The sequence below is a fragment of the Mercenaria mercenaria genome, chromosome 7 (genome assembly GCF_021730395.1).
Source record: "Mercenaria mercenaria strain notata chromosome 7, MADL_Memer_1, whole genome shotgun sequence".
NCBI classification, from domain to species: domain Eukaryota; kingdom Metazoa; phylum Mollusca; class Bivalvia; order Venerida; family Veneridae; genus Mercenaria; species Mercenaria mercenaria.
Window position 1 is genome coordinate 43,687,690 of NC_069367.1, and position 12,035 is coordinate 43,699,724.

The window sequence follows — 12,035 nt, forward strand, 5'->3', positions numbered from 1 at the left end:
AATCGATATCATAGACTAATTATATACGTTATATATACACTGCTACATTCCTCTCTCCTTTTTTCTCGAAGACAAACTCAGATTCTCTTGACTTCAAGACCATTACTTCACCTTAGCTCTAGGATTCTAAAGCTACTCCCCACACTCACGGCACCAATGTAATAGGAGCGGAAAAATGTGCAGCCCGATACAGGACTAGAACCTGCGACCTTCTGCTTGCAAGTCAGATGCTCTACCAACTGAGCTAATCGGACAATCGATATCATAAACTAATTATATACATTATATATACACTGCTTCACAACGATAACACAATACGATGGTTATGGATTGATGCTACGACAACACGATGACGAAGACGCGATATCACTTTGCGTTTTCGTCATCGTGCGTTCCCTTTCTTATCACCGTACTATTGAACTGTCGTGTAATCACCATCGTGTTATCGCTGTCGTGTTATCGCGCGGCCTGTAAACACTGGCCCCCTCTCTTTATGGAGACGAGTTGAAAAAAGAGCCAGTGATACTTCCGAGGCGGCGCTAATGTCCGGAACTATACGAGAAATATAAAGAAAGAGTGTAGTTTATTTTTTACTTTCTGTAACAAATTTAAGATCTTATTCAAAAAGGGACAATCTTATTCCACTCAGAAATGATTATAGTGTATATGTATGCAGGTTGATCTGTAGAGTGAAGGCATTTCTTGACGTGAGAACTTTTGAAAGTTGTGAAATAAGATCGGTTCAAAACGGAAAATGGACATATGTCTGTACATTTCGCCCTAATTTACACTAGTCAGATATTTCAAAGACATCGTATGGATCTTGTTGAAAAGAATGTCTTATTACTGTATAATCTACGTGATTTTTGACGGGTTTCACAGTGTATATTTATGACCAAGAGGTCCTGCCAGCACTGCAGAGGGGTCGCCAAGAACCAGAGTGGGAGCTAATGGAGTGGTTCGGTGGTCTAGTGGTAACACGCTTGACTGTCAATCCAGAGGTCCGGGGTTCGAACCCCAGTCCAGGCACTAGAAATTTCTGAGATTTTCTTCAATGTCTCCCACTTTACTTAGAGACCTGTACTGGTTCTTCCCAGGAAAGACGGTGTATCGGTGCTATACACCGGGCGCGTTAAAGAACCAGACTGTCTATTCACAAAGAGCTTGGCTTAATTAGCCGGACAAGTCTGTATCTAAAAAGGATTTCTCTCTATCTGTTCTTGGGGCTTTATCTCACTCTGTCCCTCTAGTCAGATCGCTCTGTGTCTGTGCTAGTAGATGATGAATTCCGCGCCCTGTGTGGCTGCGTTTGCTATATGTAAAGCGCCTTTGAACGTCTTTATCATGAAAAGGGCGATATATAAATCTGGTATAATAATAATAATAATAATAATAGTTTAGTACAGTCTGAATAAAGAAAGATGAAAATAAGTTACTAAAAGTTACAGCTAAAATTAGTATCACACATGTTCTAAAAGATAACTATCATGTTTTGAGATATTTATTCCCCGTTACAATTTGAGGGATATAGTTTCGACAGTGTCCATGTCCATTTATGTGTTATTCTGCAGCGGTATAAATTATACAAACGATAACAAAATGTTCAACTCAATATGACTTCAGGATACACAGATATGGCTTCAGAATGTCGGACGAACGGGCACGGACAATGACGAAACAGTATCATTTCGGTTTATATCGGGGAATAAATATCTCCATATCATGCCGTTTTCAATTTGTTTGTTACTTTTCGAATATGTTGGATAATAACTTTTAGCCGTAAAATTCAGGAATGTTATTTCAAATTTCCTTATTAAATCAAAGCTTTTAACAAGTCCATCGGTAACACTTTCGGTTAAACTTTTAGATACCAAATATGTACAACTAATGACGCTAAGTTTGAGCGCCATTACATATGTTACAATAGAGACAAGAGGAGCACATATCTCTGTACGCCCTGAAATTAAATGTGCATTTGCGGCTCCCACTCTGGTTCTAAGCGCCTCCTCTGTGTCACTGACTCCTCCTCTTGGTCAAAAATACATATATACAAATGTAACCCGCCAACAAATCACGTAGATTATACAGTAATAAGACATTAGTTCTTAACAACATCCGTTCGATGACTTTGTAATCTCTTAGTTGTGTAAATTAGGGCAAAATATATAGACATATGTCCACTTTCGGTTTAAATCGGTCCTATTTCACAACTTTCAAAATGCCTTCGCTTTGCAGATCGACCTGCATACATAATAAGTTTAACCAATTCTTAGTGGAATAACATTGCCCCGTTTTTGAACTCAGGACTAAAATTTGCTTCAGAAAGTGAAAAAAACAAAAAAAAACTCAACCTCTGTTTTTGTTTACATTTTTCGTATATAGTTACGGTCATTAACGCCGCCTCAAAAGTATCACTGGCTCTTATTTCAACTCGCATCCATTATGAGATGGATCCAGTGTTTACAGGCTGTGTATCGCATTCCTGTATTACATGCGGAAACAAAAGCAAACAGTGGAAGAAAGCATGGATTCCAGTATTAGAAGTTATTTTGTGCCTGGGTACACATACATGTACATGGAAATACAGGTACACAATAAATAACTTTATAACCATCAAAGGTACATGGCGATGTGACGATGCGGAGAGCGCTAGAACCAGCTCTGTAGGTCAAAAGTCAACATCACAAATTTAGCTTAAAGGTCAAACATGTCCGTCATATTTCGTGTAGTCAAATAAGTAAAACTAGACCATCCGTCTGGCAACAATCTTTTTTTTTTTTTTTTTTTTTTTTTTTGACTAAGCAGTATGGCTTTACCCAAGTTTTATGAGTTGTTTGGATCATTGTTAATGATGTTACAGACCAAGTTCAACAAAGATCCATCCAGACGTTCATAACAAATTTGAGGATGGACCTTAAAATGATCAACTTCAGACCAAATTTGATGAATATTCCATCAAGCGGTTCATGAGAAGAAGATAATTAGATATACATAAAATAAAAATACATATGTATACGGAAATCTGTTACGTTTTTAAAATCTTTCTACAAAAAAATTACAAATTGTTTTACAGAATACACAAACGATGTATTGAATATATTTGCAATTAAAATAAGTTATAACTGTATTAAATACTTGGCTAGAAATAATTGTACTGTTCACTCTGTACTTATTTGGAGAACGATAATACAAAACGCAACAGATTTCCGTATAACTGTACATTCATTGGGTTTACATAATGAAAACATATAGAATGGAATACTAAATTTGGAACTCTGACGGATATCGAGCCCAAACAACCTGTAATATCTATACTTACCTGTACTATCATGGCTATTAACGCGGTATATTTTTTCTGGTGCTAAAATTAAATATATATATCGTATCGAATCATGCTGATTTGTATAAACTGTCAAAATAAAGAGCCGTTCCATTATCAAAAGTATAAAAACATCGCTGACCTCAAAACTGAACTACAAGGAGTAGTCAGTAAACAATTAAAAGGAACGTGGTACATATCTCTATAAATACTAGTTGGTATTATTGATATTTACCCATTATCTAATTAGCTAAACGTTAACTAGTGCATAGATTTGATTTGTCATCTACTATAAATACATTTCTTTTTTGGGTTTCCAAATTTGCTTCGTTATACATTTTAAACTAGTGGCGTGGCAGCGGACCTATAGGAGGGTGGGGGAGGGGAGGAAGCAATCAATATATATCATAAATCAATATCAGTAAATCTAAATGGTCTCTCAGGTTGGATTTTTCTCCATTATCTACTGGTGGTTTTTTTTTTGTAAGAAAAAATAGTTTTTCAGTCAAAAGTTGGGGTACTATTTCTCAAATTGCTCCTACGCCCATGTAAACTACTGTATAACATATCAATTCTATTTTTGACACGTACATATATATTAGTTCATCTCGCACTTATCCCTAGCTTATTCAATAATATTGTCCGCTGTTATCAAGTATAAAATGAAGGCAATTTGGTGAATATGTAATAGTAACTACGTTAATGTACTTAGTTTCATTGTCTCAAACGGTTAACCAATCACGTGTGAAATGTAGCATTGTGTGTAATAATAATGTACTAAAGATAAAAAACTAGATTATTTATAACGCAGTGCATTTTTTAGAACAAAATATGGTGGCTGATTTCTGCTAACTTCGCAGGCGACAAAGCGAAAAGGCGAGATTTCTGGTTTAGGCACGTTGTCGTCTTTTCGCTTTGTCGCGGGCGCCAGAGCGAAAAGGCGAGATTTAGAATTCGACAAACGGAAAAACCACAACGCGACAAGGCGAAATAGCGAGAATAGCATAGAAACGAAATACCGAGATTTTCTAACGCGCCGCAAACGGCGCGTAAAAAATATCGCTATTTCGCTTTGTCGCCTATTCGCCCGGGACAAAGCAAAAAAGGCGACAACGCGCCAAAGGAAAAATCTCGCCTTTTCGCTTTGTCGCCTTCCTGTAGCGGATGCCCACAGCATTGTTATGAGATCTTTAGTTTAATGATATTTTATTGCTTACTGTTTCAAAGATACACACAATAGTACATACATTTTTAACACATAACAAAAAACAAAAGGGTCGGGCAACGAGTTATTTCAACATCAGGATACAGTCCTTCCCATAGAAAGAATGTTATATTCTACTAAACAGATTTAATGTGAGCAAGTTACTTGAGAAATAAAAAGAACAAAAACAAACAAAAAAAAATACAATAACACAAAAGAAAATAAAAAAGCATATCGAAGAATACATTTCAGGAATGGAGCTATTATATTGTTCCTTGAAGCTGCCTCTTCGTCCCGACCGTTCCAAAAGAAACCCATACTTGATATAAATTGATACTATAAGAACTTATATACAACTGTAGAGAGCACTGGTGTCACAAAAATCAAATAACAGGAGACCAGATGTGACGCTAAAATAGCAGCAAGAGGTATAAAAACATTGAGTTCCCACTTCTAAAACTGACAGTAAACTGGGTAAACTAAAAATAAAATACTATTTTAAATAGATCTACAAAAAAGAATCAAATCAAGAGCTGTCACTACTGTCAGATCAATCAATTTATCAATGAAAGTCAGTTTAATGTAGTTAAAAAATACTTTCAAGTCGTTCTTTTTGCCGCTGTTTTTATCACTGATACCAAATAATTGTGTACAATTCCATTTTATAACATGGTTAATCAACAATTTCTTTATAAAACATTGCTAAATATATTTTCCGCCATTTCTTCAAGTGTTTGCCGATTTGCCGATTTACTGCAGTGGAAATTTACTCCATTACGTCGTCAAAATATTATCCATTACTGACTCTACGCTATGACAATGATCTATTCTGATCGATTCACTATCTATGAAACTTTAATGTGTTAATTCTGCATCTACCAGTAAAATAATGACAAATTTTATTCTGTCAATTACTTTGTGACTTTTGTGTGTATTGTCCTTGTAATGATATGGAATTTTTGTCATAAATACACAGGTTTATCTCAAATTAGTAGTGAAATGATGATGTCTGCATGAAAAAAAGAGAAAATAAAAATTATCTGCAATTATCGACCCTAACAGGCACTTTCATCAAATTTATTTAAAAATCGATTGCTCGCAGGAAGTAGATATATTATCTAGCTACGTTTTGGTCACAATTTTAGGCAGAATAATGCTTGTGTGTAGCGGCTGTCGATTTTGAAAAAAACATGACCTCTGTTGTCATAGCAAAAAAAAACAACAAAAAAAACAATTTGACATAATTTGAACATAGACGGCCAGAAATCCTCTGCATTATGCCATATAACATGTTTGATTCGGCGTGCTGACTTATCCGGCAAAAACCATCAAGATTTCTAAAGTAACCTAACATTAATTAGGCCTACTGTGTGTATTCGTCTTTTGTTTGTTTCAGATGAATGAATACAGGTTTGCACAATGGAAATAATGTCATTTATAAACTGTTTAAACCTGTGCTGGACGTGCACATTGACATTTCTTATTCATCAGGAATATTTACATGATGGCGACCAACAGTACAGACAGGTTAATGTCAATATTCTATATAGAATCTATAATCTACAATAATTTTGTAAAAAAAAAGAACAATGTCTGTAAGTAAGCCAAAGAAAGGACACCTCTGCATAGCTTACAAGGTCAATGTTCCGAATGAAGCATGATCATGTACTAAAATATCAACAAATTTATAAAAGTTGAATAAAATAACATACAGTAGGCCTATATTACACCAAGATTTATTAAATAAATAGTATACAGTAATAATTTTTTTCATGGCATGCATGAATTGTTCAACTACATTTGTACATCAACTGAGCTGTAGACCTACAGAATAAGCTTAAAGTAGTGAAGCTACATGAGCAGTTTTAAAATACATAAATCCACACTTGTCAAGATTCTATATAATGCTAATTTCCTTACATGGGTGGTTTTCAAAATAATGAAGCTTTTTCTTCTTTTTCACCTTACTTTAATTCAGTTAAGTTTTAGAATGTGTTTTTGGGTAAATCATATCCAAATCATTATGTAGTCAATAAATGTGTGCAATTTCAGCTGAATGGCCCACACATTTTTAAAGTTATATTAGATTATATAGCTAATTTTGTCCCCTGTGCACCCAAAAAAGTGTGACATTTTGCATGAAGGATAGTTTTCAGCTGTGTTTTACTTTTTCAAACCAAGCTTTATTGTCACAGTTTTGGCTTTTTTATGTAACATAAACCCTGCACATTTAAAGCAAAATACTTTTTTTCATAAACTATATCTTATTCTTACCAATAGTTCATATCTTGTGATGGAACTCCCTCCACAAAAAAAAAAATAGTGAAAAAAATACTAAATTTAAATGTTGAACACTACAATTTCATAACTCCATTACTTTTCTTAAGTCCTAGTGGTTTTCTAAGATCTTTATCCTTTCAGCTGTGAAGACACCTTATGACTTTTTGATTTATAATTCAACTTTCTCAGAAACTTGATTATGTCTATACACCCTAAAATGTCCCCTGTGCACCTTTTCAGTTAATAAGTGTCAGCTTTCTTTTATTCTTTAAATAAAATGCATTTTTACTTTATTTCCCTCGAAAGGGAGTTACAATGGATACAACAGCAGCTTTCAACTTCACATATTAAGGACTGCTAAACATCCACAAACTTTAAGCCAAAAGTGATGTCCCCTGTGCACCTTCTTTTGAGATTCATCAATTATCATAGCATTACTGTAATATGTTGTGGCAGTTCTATATTTTTAGCAGTGTGTAAGCTAAATGCAGGCATTACTTGATAATTAAGCATTATATAAGAAACCCAGGACAATTTAAATTTCATTTTTTGCATTCTTTCCCAAGTTGCCAGTTTTCAGGTTTAAAAGTGGAAACATCAATTCTATTGCTTTTTAAGCTCTTAAGTTTACCTACATATGTAAATGTTCACTAGTGAATATTGTGTAGCTGAAAGAACTTAACTTACTGTTTGAACATATTCTATGAATATAATTATTTTGCTGCAATTTGTCCCCTGTGCATCTTCTTAGTAGCATTATAAAGTATGTATGAATGTTACTATTCCATTTTACCATACATGGCATTTTGTCATTTTTCTACTCTGAATAAGCAGTGTGTGTAAACTAAATGATTTCAATGTGTTAGTTATGTTTAAAGTCACTTATTTTTTATTTAAAGCAATTACATGCTTTTGAATTTTCATGTTTTTTGTTGTGAAAATTTTCAGTTTTGTAGTTATTTTGTATAATAAACTAGTTGTTTGATAGACCTCGTCTTAAGATGATCACAATTAGTCTTTTTATGAACAGAAAACTAATAATTTATAAATATTACACTGATTTTCAGTATGTGTCCCCTGGTGCGTCTCAATTTTGAGTTGACAATTTTAGAAATTAAAATCACTGGACATTCTTGAAATTTGGCATGTGGTTTATAAACCTGCTAAATGTGAGAAAAAATAAGTTTTCTAATAATATGTTATTATTTTTCATTCAGCAACAACTTCTCTAGGTAAAATGTTATTTTCATGTCAGATTTGTGCAGAAAGGGTGATTTTAAAAACCAATGTATAATCATATGTTATTATTTTTCATTCAGCAAAAACTTTCTAGGTAAAATTTTATTTTCATGTCAGATTTGTGCAGAAAGGGTGATTTTAAAAACCAATGTACACAAACATTTATTAAATAAGTTAAACACAAACACCTATTCATATATGATGAAAAAATACTGTAATACATATTTCCTTGTCATAAAACACTGCAACACTTATCACCCATCTTACTGGAAATTCTCTGAACTTTTGAAATAAAGGCTGAACTATTATCTGATTGGTATCTCTCAACACTTTCCCAAAGTTATTTCCTTGAAATTTGAATTATTTGCTATCATAAAAAATAAGTGACCACTAAAAGAAATAGGTTTGAATTTTCAACCCCTATGCCACACGTTTGCTTCATTATTTTGAAAACCACCAATATGTTTCCTCATAGTTTTTTATACTATACTTATTTCAGATGAATATATAAATTGATTCAAAGACAGAATGGGACAATGAATAAATGCCAAGAAGAAGACTGCCATATTTACACACCATTTTATACAGGTAGGTGTTTAAAAATTGTTTGGAAAATATATGCATTCAGCACTTATTTTACAAACTATAATAATTGATTTTAAAATTAGGTACTTCTAAATTGTTTTTAATATGAAGTGTCAGCAATTGAAATTTATAGAGAAATCACAGTTTATTGTGAAAGAAAAATTTATGTATATATAAATGTGTATGTTGGTCTTTTATTTCAGTTACAGTATGATATGGTGAACAAAAAGCCCTCAATGCAGCCTTATGGAGCTTTGGCTAGACCATGAACAGTAGACATCAAAAAGGTACAGGATAGTTTAGAGCTGTATTTATTTAATTCTTTCATGTAATTACTAATTATCAGTTCAAATGAAACTTGGTACACAAAATCAGCATGAAATGGACATGCACATATTGTCAGGACTATCAAATTTGAATATTTGTTTCTTCAGTTATTATGTTATACTTCAAATTATCATATCATAGCTTCCTTCATACCTTGTGCATTAAACCTCTTTCTGCAGATTCCATCATATTCAAATGGATCATGGTATATTTCATAGCCAAGCAGCAGAAATACACATATTATAGTGAATTTTACATCTGATGACCTTTTTTCTTAAGTTATGGCCCTTTTAGAATTTTGAATTAAATATTACAGTTTCTTTTGTCCTTCATATACTAAGCTCCTCCCCCACTTTCTATCCAATACCCTTGAAACTTGTAATACACTTTTACCTTAAATGTAAAAGCCTTTATCTGTTTTAGCCTAAAATCTAAATTATGTTATGTCCCTTTTTCTATAAGAATTATATTTCTTTTCCTCCTACAGTTTTCATACTGTGTCACAATGGAAGAGTAAATTGATATGAAATCATAAACATGAAGTAGGCGTGCACATATTGCAAGACTTCCATTTCCTGTTACTTTTTCTTGAGTTATGTCCTTTACTTTAAAATATCACAATTACACTAAGTCTTGTACATTGTGTAGTCCTACTCACAGTTTCAAAGAATTCAAAAGAAATTTAGTATACCTATTGGACATAAAGTGATCATGTGCATAGTGTTAGTTGAAAATGAAGATGCATAAAGACATATAGACAAATATATATCATCTGTTAGAATTCATAGCTAGGCCTTAGTCTTTATTACTTGTGTAGGGTACTGTTTTTCCACTTCTTAATGACATTTTCTTGATAATGTCTGTCAGACTGATAATGTTATAATTGTAAGATTTTACATTCTAAAATTTTGTGTTTTTATCATATGAACATATAAAACATGTAAGATTTAAACTGGTGTAAAAATGACATAATTTTCTCCTTTCAGATGATCATCGTAAGGGCCACAAGTGTTTGAAGCATTGGTCAACAAAACCTGAACTATTTGATGGATCATACATGTACAGAATGTACTATCATATTTCCAGAATCAGAGAAATAGAAATATCAAGTATTAGGGAGAAAGAAAAGTATGAATCATGTATGAAGAACTGCCTTAGATTAATTTGCAAAATACATTGAAATCTCACAATTGCTAATTGCATAATGCATATGGAAGTTAAGAAAGGTGTACTCTCTTGGAAAATATGTGTCCAGTGCAACAATTTTTTTTCAATTTTGTGAGCATAATTCTACATAAAATTGTAACATGGCTACACAATATAAAATGTGTAATCTTATTTCCAGACACAAGTTAGGGGAATCAGAGAAGAAATATCAAAAATTAGGGAAAAAGAAATATTTGTCATGCATGAAGAACTTGCTTTTTATTAATTTACAAAATACTCTGAAGTCTCAAAACTGTTAATGCCATTATGAATATGAATGTTTAGAAGCTGCATTTTGTTTAACCATCTACTGGCACAATATTTTTTTTCCAATTGTCTGAGCATAGTTCTACATAAAAATTGTAACTTTATAGTATAGTCTTGTAGAAAAAGTGTAAGTCTTTCATACTTGTTTTATAGAAACCGTTTCATGATGTTTCAATGTAAATTTGCTAGACCCAGACCCCTAGCTCCAAAGTCAAGGTTACACTTGGATGTCAAAGGTTAAAAGGTTCTGTTTCGTGTCTGGTCCATAACTCTGCCATCCATAGGGGGATTTTGAAATAAGTTGGCATGAATGTTCACCATAAAGAGACAACGTGTCATGCGCAAGACCCAGACCACTTGCTTTAAGGTCAATGTCCAGTCTTTTTTGTTTCTAGTCAATAACTTTCCGATCCACGAAGGGATTTTTAGATAACTTGGCATAAATGTTCACCGTATTGAATCGACGTGTCATGCGCAAGACCAAGACCCCTAGCTCTAAGGTCAAGGTCACACTTAGAGGCCAAAAGTCAGATACAAAAATGTCTTTGTCCGGAGCATTTCTTCTTCATGCATGGAGGGATTTTGATGTTAAATAGCAAAAATGTTCATCATCATGAGATGGAGTGTCATGCGCAAGAACCAGGCCCCTAATTTAGAATTACCTTCCTTCGCTGTTACTATAAATAGCTATTATTGTAACTACTTTATTATTAACCATAGCGGAAAATTGAGACCACTTTTCTGTAGTACAACAAGCATGGCTACCTGATAAGGAGTTTTGTGTGGACTTAGATTTTTTTAGATTACTTCTCTTTGCTGTCACTACAAATAATATATATAAGGTAACTTTTTATAATTTATCGTAAAAAAAAAAATCAAGATCATTTTTCTGTGCTACTCTCAAATGTTAGATGTATATTAAGGTACCTGTTCCTGGTAAGGAGTTTTTTGTGGACTTAAAAAAGCAAAACTTACTTCCCTAAAGTTGTTGCTACAATAAAACGATTATTCTTGAAACTTTTTATCCTGGTTATTAGAATTGGATATGTCATTGTTTTGGCTTACTGTCTATCTACCAAACTTATAGTTTTGTACAGAAAATGTTTTATTGTAACATCTACATGACGGGCATATATCCAACATCCTGGCACTCTTGTTATATTTTGTTCTCTTCTTATATTTTGTTCGTGCCAAGATGCTGTATTGGCATACAGTATATATAATAAAAATATGAACTTATGTCCTACAAATCCATCAAACTGAATTGAAACTTGGTGTCATCAACAGCATGAAGTGAATATGTACACTTTGCCCTGACGTTTATGATCGATTATTTTGTCTGGAGTCATGGCCCTTCTTTAACGACGAATGACAACTACATTGTAGTTTCCTACATTTTTAGCTCGACTATTCGAAGAATAGTCTAGCTATTCTACACACCCTGGCGTCGGCGTCACACCTTGGTTAAGTTTTTGCATGCAAGTACATACAGCTATCATTTAAAGGCGTATAGCTTTGAAACTTATTTTTTTCTTCTTCTAGGTCAATTACCAACCTCACTAGGTCAAGTCCCATAACTCTGACATGTATTTTGAGCAAATTATGCCC